This window comes from Rattus norvegicus, chromosome 19 (assembly GCF_021556685.1).
Source record: "Rattus norvegicus strain SHRSP/BbbUtx chromosome 19, alternate assembly SHRSP_T2T, whole genome shotgun sequence".
NCBI classification, from domain to species: Eukaryota; Metazoa; Chordata; class Mammalia; order Rodentia; family Muridae; genus Rattus; species Rattus norvegicus.
Genome location: NC_141552.1, coordinates 17,273,218 through 17,286,184, shown reverse-complemented (window position 1 = coordinate 17,286,184; position 12,967 = coordinate 17,273,218). Strand labels below are relative to the sequence as shown.

The window sequence follows — 12,967 nt, the reverse complement described above, 5'->3', positions numbered from 1 at the left end:
TCCACTGACTTTCTTGAGATGTCCACAATGTCAGCTGAGTGAGGGCAGGGCAGGGCAGGGCAAGGGATTGGGGCAGGGCAGGGTAGGGCAGGGGATTGTGGCAGGGCAGGGGAGGGCAGAGCACTGGGGCAGGGTATTGGGGCAGGGCAGGGGTTTGGGGCAGGGCAGGGGTTTGGGGCAGGGCACAGCAGGGCATTGGGGCAGGGCAGGGCAGGGCATTGGGCAGGGCATTGGGGCGGGGCAGGGCAGGGCATTGGGGCAGTGCATTGGAGCAGGGCAGGGCAGGGCAGGGCAGGGCAGGGCAGGGCAGGGCAGGGGATTGGGGCAGAGTCCATGAGATGTTAGTAGGCAACAGGCCAGCTGGGGCTAGTGTGGGTACAGGGCTTCTAGTGTGGGTGTGAGAGGAGTAAATTAGGAATGGTCAGATTCTGATGCAGCATATAGGCGGGAAGCAGCTTAGACCATCTCAGTGCCATATAGAGACATTGTAGACACTGATGGGCAATGTCGGGATAGTAGGGTCCCATATAGTGCTCTCTGCAGGTGTCAGGAGAGCATACAGTGGCTCTGTTAGACTTATGACAATCAGGCAGGCACTGGGTGCAAGTGAGAATCATGGGACAAGCCCTGTGTGCAGCCTGGTTTTGGGACATTCCCAGGTGCCCCATGGACTGCAAATTAAAGGCAAAGGACACAGGGAAGCCAGCAATTCCCATGCACAGGACATAAATACCTGTAGATCTTACTAGAATTTCCATAGACTATCTGTCACTCGTCCTCATTATAGAAGGCACCAACATTCTGCCCTCTACTTCAACTTGGTGAGACAGCTATTCTAACTCCAGCAGGAAGGCCTCAGGGAAGACAGTAAGAACTCGCAGGTGACCCCTTTTACTATTGAAACATGGTCTTCCTATGGAGCCCAGAGTGGCTGTAGGGTCCTAATGCTCCTGCCTCACAGTGACTAGAATTCCAATCCACCCTCAAGCGCAGTTGATTCATAGCCAGATCTGATTAAGGACAGCTAAGGCCCTAGGGTGCTAGGATTACCAGGGTCCTAGTAAGTTTCTCCAGCCTAAATTACAACCTGAGTCAGTGCCGCTATTTGGGACACCGCCTGATCCCCAGTGACATCACACCTTGGAACTCTTTGTCAAGCATAAGCTGTTATGGGAATGAAGGACCCACACAATAAAAATTGGTCTGGATACTCCTAGGTCAAGAATCCCCTGTTGGAAATGCCTTGGACCACAAAATTTTAAATTCTAGATCCTTCTGGCTTTTAGAAGATTTATAAATACAAAAAAAGAAAGATGGGCATAGTAATTTAAGCCAGTGATCCCAGTCATGGGAAACTGAGTCAGAGTGATGGAAGACTGTAAGTTCCAGGGCAACCTGTGGTTCAAGAAAAAAAAAAAAGGCATGGTGAATATTCCACTCAAGTAGAAAACAAAAGGGTTTCACATGGGCCCTGCCATCTACTGGTCAGCACTCTCATCACCACAGCCACAGGGAGACACTGGGGAACATTTCCCACTGTCTCTCTTTGGGATGCATTCCACCCCATGATTCTATGTGAGGAATCCCCCAAAGGTTGCATCATGTGAGGGACCTATAAAGTTCCAGGATTGGGAGAATTTAGGAGTTTATAATTAGGGATGATCTACAGCTGTGGCAAAGCCTTTTCCCAGCACATGGCAGCCCTAGGTTTGTCCCCAACAGTAAAAATAAAATCCCCCAAAATAATTCAAACAAAATGTCCTGAAGCCTGCGCCCTGACCAGTCTCCTCAAAAGTGCGCAGGAACCTGGGTCCACATTTAGGACCCAGCACGGCCTCTGTGACCCGTGAGAAGGGATCTAATATGGGAATTAGTACAGTATGACTTATCCTTGTGGATACCTTTGGTGACAATAACCACCTGACCCCTGAAAACCCATCTACCTGGGGGGCTCAGCACTCATGTCACCCAAAAAGCCCAGATCCTAGGGCCAGCATGGGCAGGTGGTGAAGAAAGTTTGTCTCTCGTGAACATCAGTTGCTGCTCCTGACCTGACTCTATCCTCAGGAGACAATGTCACCCCAGAAAGTGTGGGTGTCAATGGCTCTTCCCAGGCCAAGACTGGGATACTGCTTAAGTTCCACAATGCACAGCAGTGCTCACTCTAGAGCTAAATGTTCTACAGCTGAAAGGGGTGGGTGCTCAGCTGGCCACGCCCCTCCCCTGCAGTATTTAGTGCACTCAGAGTGGTGCTTCAGATGTGAGGGACTTCTTGAGGCTACTCCCATGGAGAATGGCAGATTCATCAGAACGGGGCACAGGGTGAGTTCAGAGCACAGCTGGGAGGAATTTAGGGATGCCAAGCCATGACTAAGACCAGATCCTGGGCTGACAGGCAGTTGAGCTGGAGAACTGGCATCCAAAGTGTGACTGCCTGAATTCCTCTTAGACCAAAAGCCCTGGATCTGAGCTACTTTGGTGCGTGCTCCTAAGTGGGGTCCCAGACACAGCTCAGAATTGGGGCTGTGCATGGACTTTGGTGCTGGCAGCAGGTGGCTTAGCCATAAAGTGCCCAGCTTTCCCATCTGTGCCCACTCAAACTCCTCTGTTTCATTTTAGGTGTGTTTGGTATAGTTTTGAGACAGGGTATCTTGTAGCAGCCCAACTTGCTTTGAGCAACAATGTAACATAAAAATAACCTTGAATTCAAAATCCTCCAACCCCTCTGTCCCAAGTCCTGGAATTAAGACCTCCAGCTGTGACCATTTTACTGCAGCATAGGATCCATCTGTATTAGAGTGAGCTTTGGAAATACTGGAGCTCCGACTGTTCCTTAGAATTCAGGTTTCCTTAATTCTTAGTAGGAGTTTTGTGATGATGCTGATGAGAGAGTCAGGAGTTACACTGGGAGAGGTAACAGTCCTGGCAGCCCTGAGTGCTCAGTGAAAGTCAAGACAGAAGCCTGCTGATTAGCACCTGAGTGAAAGTGGGAGGATTCAGAGTTCAAGAACAGACTCAGTTACATTCCTAAGACCATATTGCAACATTTTTTGTTTCATTTTTGGCTTGTTTTCTTTGAGACAAGGTGTTAATTTATAGCCCTGGCTGTCCTGGAACTCACAATGCCTCTGCCTCCCAACGGACGGAATTAAAGGCATGTGCCAACATGCACTGCCACTAATTAATTTTTAATTAAACATGCTGGCACAATCCAGTAATCCCAGTGCTTAAGAGGCCGAGGCAGGCAGATATCTGGCTTCCTGACAAGTCTGATCTACAGAGAGCATGTCAGAATAGCCAGGGCCAAACAGAGAAACCCTGTCTCAAAAAACAAACAACAAAATGAATTTGTTTTAAAGAAGAGAGGAACGATTTAACAGAGAATTAGAGGCCAAGATCCAAATGATATTGGGTAGTACAGAGCCTAGCTTCTGAGATGAAACTGGACACTATGGGGTTAGGGTGGGGATTCTCATCTTGGACTGGGAGACAGAGGGTGACTTCAGGCATGGAAGGTTCAGTCAGTCATTAGTCAGGATTCTCAATCAAGAGGGTGTTGTAAGTTCCAAAATGTGTGAGCAGTGTTCTGCATGAGAGTAGAAGAACCCGCCTACCTATACAAAACAGCCAATGAAGAGTAATCACAAGCATACGTCTGGAGGTCCACAAGAGGTTAATGTCCACCTTAGTGTGGATTCTTCAGAGCACAGGTGGAGAGGAGTAGAAGAGCTGATGGTGGCTGAGGCAGGAGAGGAGTTCGGGTGTGAATTTGAGCCAGTAAAGGAGCTTGTAGGTTGGGCAGAGCAATGAGAGGTCTAACAGCATAGCTGTTGAGATCCTTCAGATTAATTTGTCTTAAGAGCCTCATGCCATAGCCAGGGACAGGAGTAGATCTGACTATTGGGTGGCTGGGCTCATATAGCCCAACAGGTTTGTCCTTGCATCTGTGGGATTCCAAGTCTCTCCCTTTAGACACAGCCATGGAGAAGGTGTAGCAGTGAAGGTGCAGATGGCTTTGCAATGCTTGGCTTATGGTGTTGAGTACTTCATGCTCCACAGAGCTAGGAAATGTCCTAGAAGCCAGGGAGGCTGAGCATGAGGAAGACAGGTCTCTGGGAGAGAGAAATGATAACCAAAGTCACTAAGAACTTCCTGAATCACAGTGTCTGTTAACCATATATTTTATTTACTTATTTTTATGGGCCTGAGTGCTTCACCTAATAAATGCTTGTGCACCATGTGGTATGTGTGGTGCCCGTGAAGTCCAGACTGATTCCCTAGAATTGCAATTACAGGTTAATAGGAGCCACCATGTGGACACTGGGAACTGAACCTTGGTCTTCTGCTCTTAGCCACTAAACCAACCATCTCTTCAGCACCACCCCCCAATTGTATAGTCATTAAGATTTAACCATTTGGCCTTCAGTATTTGAATTAATACAGATGTGACAAGAGTTATAGTTAACATGGTGGTTCAGGTATAGACAGGCAGGCATCTCATTGTATACAAAATATGAATCCTTCCTTCCTTCCTTCCTTTCTATCTTTCTTTCTTTCTTTCTTTCTTTCTTTCTTTCTTTCTTTCTTTCTTTCTTTCTCTTTTTGATTTACTCTTGGAGACAGTGTTGTTTTTTGTGTAGCTGACCTGGAATTAGCTCTGTAGAGGAAGCTGGCCTGGAATTCAGAAATCTGTCTGCCTCTGCCTCCCAAGTGTTAGGATCAAAGGCCTGTGCCACACCACCACACATCCTTCTGTTTAAAGGAAAAATGTAGTCTTACAGGTCAGCATGAGTTTAGCCCCGGTATAAACATTTTCCTAGGCCTTAGGAGCTGTAGAGTTCATGAAGGATTTGCTGCCTTCCCCTTTAGCCTGGCTAACTATGAGAGCTCCACACACATGGGTGTTTGCTTCACAAGAGTCTGGAGGATGAGGGTCACAGGCTGAGGTAACTGTGTAGAGCAAAGGATGCTTGGTGAAGGTCAAGTGGGTAAAATGCTGAAATGCTGAGAGAAGAGGCCTATGGTAGGCGCCTCCTACACCTGAGACTTCCAACCCCGAAAAGCAGGGGTAGAGAGTGAGGATGCACAGTGCACACAGGTCAGGAAAAAGCCATGTTCCCGAAGCCTCCATGAGTGGTGGACAGGCTCTAGGGCACCATGAGGGACCTCAGGAGCTTCTGCACTTTGTAGAATTACAGGGTTATATGTTTCACATGCCCATGATTTGCCCACTGCAGCAGGGAGAAGCCAACACCAGAAACCTCCAGCTCCCAGCCCTGCTTTTGCCATGTAGGTTTATCCAGAAAGAGGTTGGAAGTACCTGGACCTGGAGTCTCAGGTGGTTGTGAGCCACCTGACCCGGGTGCTGGAGACTGAACCCAAGTCTTCTGCAAGAGCAGCAAAGACCTGTGTGCTGCCTGGCCCAGCCAGGGCTGTGAAATGGGATTTATTTTCATGCTGAACAAGCCCAACAACAGTTTAGGTCCCTAGAAGCCACGTAAACCTGGATGCAGTAGTGTCTGTCATCCTGCCCTTCCTACTGGGAAATATGAACCTAAAGTGGACAGTCTCTAGGATTAGGGGGAAGGGCTAGCCTAGCAATCACAGCCATGGATGAGAGGTAGGTGAGGACCTGTGCTCAGTTTGTCTCTGACCTTTAAACAGGCACACACACACCTATACTCACAGAAACGCCATACAGACATACGTGAAAAAGGAAATAAAAACAAACAACATTGAAAATACAGTATACTGGGGCTGGAGGGATGGCTCAGTGGTTAAGACCACTGACTGCTCTTCCAGAGGATCTGAGTTCAATCCCCAGCAACCACACATTGTGTCTCATAACCATTTCTACTCTCATATACTACCCTTTACTGTTGTGTCTGAAAACAGGGACAGCGTACTCAGATGGACAAAATAATTAGTTTTTTAAAATCCTTTTCTTAAAAAAAAAAAAAACTCTTCTGTGACACATGATCATTGTGTGATTCCAAATGTCGCTAAGTCAGTAAAGTCCTATTGCTACATGGTGCACCAGTTGTGTCAGCCTTGGTAGTAGAATGGCACAGTTGAAAATTTGCTGGTCACAGTGACCAGGCAGCCTAGAAAGCTAACCATGTGCAGAGAAGGCTGTGCTGTGTCCTAGTCCTCTACCCACACTGCCCCTCATCCCTACGAACATAGCACAAAGAACAGATGAGGAATGTTCCAGGATTCTTTCCTCTTTGATTGCCTTACTAACCTAGCCCTGTGCTACATGTAACCTTGTCACATCCTCTGTCCCATCCCTAAGCCCTCATACCTGTCAGATAAGACAGGGATCTTGCTTTGGGGGGAAGCTCTGGTCCCTCTCTGTCCTAACAGGCTCTGAGCCATCGCTGAAAGCCCTCTGAGGACTGAGGGACATCCATAGCCAGTGCTCTGACTTCCAGGAAGGTTTGAGGAAGGGGGTCCTCTTCTTGTGGTGCCTCTAGTAGGAGCAGCCCACACTTGGGCCCAGCTCCCACTGTCAGAAAAAGGAGGGTGGCTCTGGTCTTTGCACAGCTCTCTAGCTGAATGAACAGTGCATCTCTCCTCTCTCTCTTGCAGGAAGTCTCCAGTCTCTGGTGCAGGTGCTGTTCCCAAGACAAAGGAAAGGAAAGTGCTAAGTGAGGGTTCCCGGGATCCTTTAAAACATTATCTGCATTGTCTTCATTAATGTTTCTGTTTAATTTTTTATTCCATGTGTATTGATCTCCTTGTAGGGGTGTGCATGCCAAAGCATGAGTGTTGAAGGTGGAGGAAAAGCCATGGGAGTCACTTTATCCTACTGTGCGGGGTCCCAGGCTCTGAACTGGGTCATTGAGCTTCTTTACAAAGTGCTTTCATGCTGAATTTCTTGCTGACTCTGATTTCAGGGAGAGCATCTCATACAGCCCAGACTGGCCAGTAAACTACTGATCATCCTACCTCAAGCATTACCATCTAGTTCATGAAAGGTTGAGTTATTGACATGAGGAACTGGGGATGGGCAGAGGTGCATGACTGAGGCTATCTCTGCTCAGTGGCATGCCTTTGGGGACAGATAGTTTTCATCACTGAGGTGTCATTTGAGTGCAGTGCTCCTCTGGAGAGAAGGAGTCTCTTTTGCCAGGGCATCAGGCTCTCCAGACAGGACTTGAAGGTGGAGGTCTGGAGGCCAGGCCTGCATTCCTCTTCAGAAGCTGCATTTACCACTCTGGACAGTGCTATAGCACAGGGTCACATATCCAGTTCCACCCTGAGACCTGCTGAGTCACATGCAGTTTGTGCTGAGAAGCAAACTGGGTGTCCTGCAAGGGCAGTGTGTGCCTCTCAACCACTTACTCATGCTTTCCTTAATTGTACACTCGAAGTGGGGCGGGCATGACACATGTGGGGGTCAAACACAAATCAAGGGAGTTTTTTTCTCTTTTTGTATCAGAGAGGGCCTAAGGATCAAACTCAAGCCCTCAGGATTGACAGTGATGCCTGGACCTGGTGAGTTCAGGGTAGGGGATGAGGGTTTAGTCCTAGGGATGGAGCCCAGGACCTCACATACGCTAGGCAAGTGCCTAATCACTGAGCTACATCCCCAGCAGATGTTGGTTGCAAGAGAACGTGGGCCCTCACCATGCCAAAGGAGCACTCTATCACTAAGTGGCCCCAGCCTGGTAGTCTTGTTTGTAACCTCTGCTGTGTTTGCATGCTGCCTGAGCTTATTAATATAGCCACATCCTCAGGGTGACAAAAACTTCATGGAGACTCCCACTGTCAGATACCTGAAGACAGGTTTCAAAGAGAACAGGTAACCAGTGCAGAAGTCTCAGAGTGTTCGTGTGAAGTACATGGAATATAAGTCCCAGATGACAGAATGCTCAGAACACTGGTGTCCCCACTCTTGGAAGTAACCAGGGCCACAGATCCCAGTCTTTCATCACACCTGAAGACCCCTAGCTGGCATGGTGGCACATACTTCTCATCCCAGCACTTGGGAGGCTTAGTCAGGAGAATCTCCTGAGAACAGGAGTAGGAGGACAGCCTGGCCAACCCATCAGGTGTTACCTGCAGGTCTAGTTCCAGACATAATCCTAGCATGCAGTCATCCCCGGCCATGCAGGGAAAGCATCATGGCACACCAGGAAGCCAGTGAGGCCCATGTTGCTTGACTGGGCAGCTACTTGTTAGCCATAAGGACTAGGGCTCAGAGTGCCCAGAGGCTGTGAGACTGAGGGTTTCAAGGACCCAGCAGCAGGCCAGATGGTCTCAGCCTGGACTCGATACTGAAGAAGGAAGGAGCCCTGAGTCCTGGGCCAAAGCTGTTAGTAGCCCCATGACCTGGGCTGCTGATGGCTGCTGGGGTCAGGAGCAGTGTCTTGGTGGGTCCTGCTGTGGTGAGAGAGAGCAGCAGAACTTCTGGAGGACAGAGAGGGAGCAAAATAGAACAGGAATCCAGTGTAGAGATCTTAGAGTGTTTGTGTGAAGCAGAGCTAGGAAGTGGGTTGCAGGGGCAGGGGAGCAGCAGGCTGTTCCTGTAGAGATGAGTCCAGCAGCATGGGGTGGGAGAGTATCTCAGGGGAGTGGCTCCTGTCCTTCCAGGACAGTCTCCATCAGAGACTGAAGGGCTGGGCCTGAGAGGCTAGGGGAATTAGGGATGAGGGAGAGACTGGAGAGATGTGGGAAATGGATGCACCTAGGAGTGAAGCAGGGCCCCCAATGTGGGATGGCTGGGGCCCAACAGAGTTGTGTGTTGCTGATCCTACATTAGGCCAGGCCAGAGGGCCCAAGCTCCAGCAGCCAGAAAGGAAGCCAAAGTGTCTGAGGAGGTCTGCATCAGATTGCTGCATCTCATGAGGGTCCCACCAGTGGCCAAGGCAGGATTTGTTGAAAGCAAGGTTGTGTGTATAATTGTTCTCACCTCAGAAGGGAATAGGTGGCCATGGCTCTCACAGGTACTGAGGGTGCAGGGACAGGAGACCTATGGACTGACCTTACTGCCACAGGGCGGCTGAAGGCTCTTGCTGCCTTCAGTTAGTTGTTATATTAACCTGGTAGCTTCATTTCTTGAGAAGCTTGGGTGGATGAGGTGTAGCAGATCAAGGTCCAGCTGTGAGGAGGGATCCAGAGTGTTCCATGGTTGGCAAACAGGTTCTGAGATCTGGCCTGTGCACTCAGGCCAGTGTAACTGTTTGTCTTAGCTGCAGGCTCAAGAGGGTTGAACTGTCACAGGATCAAACACCACATGTGCCCTGTGTTTTCCAAGCTTTCTCATGGTTGCAAGCGCTGGGCGATCTCACATGGACTTTTCCATCATTCCCTGAGCTCTAGGTGACTCGGATGGATCATGGAGATATCTCTAAGCCTATGCCAGCACAGCAGTGACATCATGGCAGTGTCCTCTAGGGTTCCAGGACTGGATCTTTTTTTTTTTCTCTCTCTGCTGATACAAGGAATAAGACATCCTATAAAACAAGGCCAAGCCTTCCTAGAGTTGAAGCCCAGAACACACAAGACTCCCCCAGGGATGGGCCCATCCAAGAAGGTGTGGGATGTTTTGTGGCTTAGGTTGTTTCACGGTGAGTAGGAAGTGTCTAAGACGCATACATGTAGCTGCTTGGGAGCTGCGGAGGTCATGGGACCCCCTAGATCTGATTCTGCAGATGACTGTGAACATCCATGTGCTGGAAACTGAACTCTGGTCCTCAATCACTGAGCCATCCCACTGGCCCCTGGCTGTCCCTTCCTAGAATGTTTCTGTATTTCCTCCTACTTGATGCCTTGATGCTGGCTCCTAGCCCAATGGCCTTATATACAAGATGAATTCTATAAATGTCTTATAAACACTAAGTATCCTGTGAAGGGTACTAATGCCCTGTTCATAACAGGAAGGCTGAGGAATCCAGTCTGCAACAAAGAGAAGGCTGGGTGCTTTTCCTGTCATTCAGCATGAAGGGCCAGTCATGTTTTCATTGTAGCGTCCTGGTTATGCTATGGGTCTTCCTGGTGCAGCAGTCCTGTTCTGTGACAAATGATGTGTCTCCTGCAGGAGGAAGAGTGGTCGAGTCACAGTACCTGCAATATGACAAGAAAACGAAAAAGGTGATGAAGTCCTTGACTCCCAGAACCACAGGAAGTGGGTTAGGTGGAGGGCAAGTAGGGAGACAGCTGAATCCTGAAGGAAACTGTTGGGACCTTTGCCAGGTGCCTCTGTGACATCCAGACTTGGACACAGGGATGAGTCTGGGTAGTCTAACATCAGCATATATCAGTCTCCATGGTCTACGGCCCCTGCACCTCCTCACTGCTCCTCTGGCTTTGGAGACCTCAATTTTGCCAAGCCTTTTCTTCAGGACCATCCCCTGGATCATCCAGGTGGCTCCTAAGAGACAGGCAGTGACAGCAGACATTTGGTATGGATCACAGGCGAAATTGTCATGGGGCTTTGTGCCATCCTACCCAGAATGCTGTGAAAGGCCCCACTTTGGTGGTGTTCACTTCTGGAATGCCCTGTGTGATAGTTTCAGCTGTGAATAACAAGGCTAGCAGTTTCTACTGCTGCCCACACAGGGCTCCAGCACCCTGAAAGCTGCAGTGCTCACCTAGAAGGGAAGCACATTCAGGACAGGGAGAGCCCTGAGGAGCTCAGTCAACTTCCTGGTCATCCCTGCAGAGACACCTCACCCCTGCAGTGTGGTCATCCCCGCAGTGACACCTCACCCCTGCAGTGTGTGGTCATCCCCGCAATGACACCACACCCCTGCAGTGTGTGGTCATCCCCGCAGTGACTCCTCACGCCTGCAGTGTGTGGTCATCCCTGCAGTGACACCTCACCCCTGCAGTGTGTGGTCATCCCCGCAGTGACTCCTCACCCCTGCAGTGTGTGGTCATCCCTGCAGTGATGCCTCACCCCTGCAGTGTGTGGTCATCCGCGCAGTGACACCTCACCCCTGCAGTGTGTGGTCATCCGCGCAGTGACACCTCACCCCTGCAGTGTGTGGTCATCCCTGCAGTGACTCCTCACCCCTGCAGTGTGTGGTCATCCCTGCAGTGACGCCTCACCCCTGCAGTGTGTGGTCATCCCTGCAGTGACTCCTCACCCCTGCAGTGTGTGGTCATCCCTGCAGTGACATCTCACCCCTGCAGTGTGTGGTCATTCCTGCAGTGATGCCTCACCCCTGCAGTGTGTGGTCATCCGCGCAGTGACACCTCACCCCTGCAGTGTGTGGTCATTCCTGCAGTGACACCTCACCCCTGCACTGTGTGGTCATCCCTGCAGTGATGCCTCACCCCTGCAGTGCAGACCTTTGGACCTGTGGCCTTCAGGTTCCGGATTATCTGTTAAACTCAGTTCATAATCAGAATGTTTTGTGTTCAGCCTCTGCCTGGACTGTACTCCAAGAAGAGTTCAAGGGTTTCTGTGGCAACATCTAGCGATCAAGCCTTAGCAACAGGATTCCCACATCACCCTGCAGGCAGATTCCCATAGTCATACCTAGTCCATTTAAGCTGCTGCTGAAGATGCCTTGAAGGCATAGCCACAGCGACCCTGTGTGTTCAGAGGTGATGTTTTCATTCAGGAACCTGATGCTGAGTCTTCTCCTAACCCAGCAGGCGGTCCCTGCATCAGGCTGGAGTCTTGAGTTTCTGTGTTGTCCTGATAACACCTGCTGTGTTCTCCTGGGGCAGAATGGATCTCAGAAGGTCTGGGCCAGTCTCACTGGTTGAGGATTCCTGCAAGGCCTCATCTCCAATTCCTGAGGGAAGGTGTAGGTTAGGAGAACGCCTGGATTTGAAATTCAGTGTTTTCAGATTTCAGGATTGGATGAGGGGAACTCAGCGTGTGCATGTATCCATGTGTCTGTATGCATGCACATGCAGGCCAGGGATGGACACCAGCAACCTTCCTCAGTCACCCTATGCCTCTCACACAAAGGAGCTCTCACACAGAAGCTGTGGCTCACAGATGAGGTTGCTCAGGCTTAGAGTCCCAGAGATTCTTCTGCTGTGCTTCAAAACTTTGAGAGAGAGAAAGAGAGAGAGACAGAGAGAGAGAGAGAGAGAGAGAGACAGAGAGAGAGAGAGACAGAGAGAGAGAGACAGAGAGAGACAGAGAGAGAGAGTGTGAGAGAGAGAGAGAGACAGACAGAGAGAGACAGAGAGAGAGAGAGAGAGAGAGAGAGAGAGAGAGAGAGACACCAATTAGTGTCCACACCTCTGAGAAAGAACATGGATCTACAACTATCCATGAAAGCCCAATGCATGGGGCCAACATCAATTAGTAGTGGGCCAACACCCTCAAAGGAGGTCAGTAGAACCAAGAGAAGGTCATGCTAACCATGTGGTCCACGCACTGAATTTTATAAAACCTGGTGTGACACCATAGGTCCAGGTCAGCCTAATAACCTTCTGCTGACTTCAATCAGTACTGTTCTATCTAGAGCCTTCTGAAGATGCCTAGACAATCCTGGGATGAGTAACAGTCTTTTAGTAACCTTTCTAATTTACACTCACAACCAGCCAACCACCTCATGTAATGGAATTGTTCATTGCTCTGCCTATGCACAAGTATTCTGGGAAGTTAACCACTTTTCAGAAACTGAATTATTGTGCAAGCATATTTTGCTGCTCTTTTTGAAGCTGCAGTCTAGAAATGGTGACAGATGAATAACATATCTAAAATTGCATATCCATGTGATAGATTGGATCCTATGTAGAGTTTTGAACAATTTCTTGGTTCTTGAACAATTGACACTCTGTGGTCATGTGACCTCTTGTGTAGGAAGCACCTTTGGGATAAGAACCAAGTGCAAATGTCAAATTAGTACTTGTCATTGGCTTTAACCTTGGTGACATATGGAACTGAAAACTGAGTCCTAATGACCCTGGCACACTGATGTGTAAACAGCACAAGAGATAGACTCATAGATGAAGACCGTCCAATCCAGAACAAAGAAAGTCAGAAATGGCC

At 49.4% G+C, this 12,967-nt stretch overlaps 1 protein-coding gene across 4 annotated transcripts in view; it reads right to left on the bottom strand.

Moving 5' to 3' along the window:
- LOC147998913 (disks large homolog 5-like) overlaps positions 1–12,967 on the bottom strand; it is a 133,021-nt gene that overhangs the window by 32,753 nt on the left and 87,301 nt on the right. The window contains exons 4-5 of one of the 4 annotated variants that reach the window (XR_015643798.1): positions 11,492–11,753; positions 7,438–10,071 (exon numbers count right to left, since the gene is read on the bottom strand). The exons of the other annotated variants lie outside the window; for them this stretch is intronic. The gene's annotated coding sequence lies outside the window, so the exon portion shown is untranslated. Of the gene's footprint in view, positions 1–7,437; positions 10,072–11,491; positions 11,754–12,967 lie in introns of those variants that run through there. 4 annotated transcript variants of the gene reach the window in all.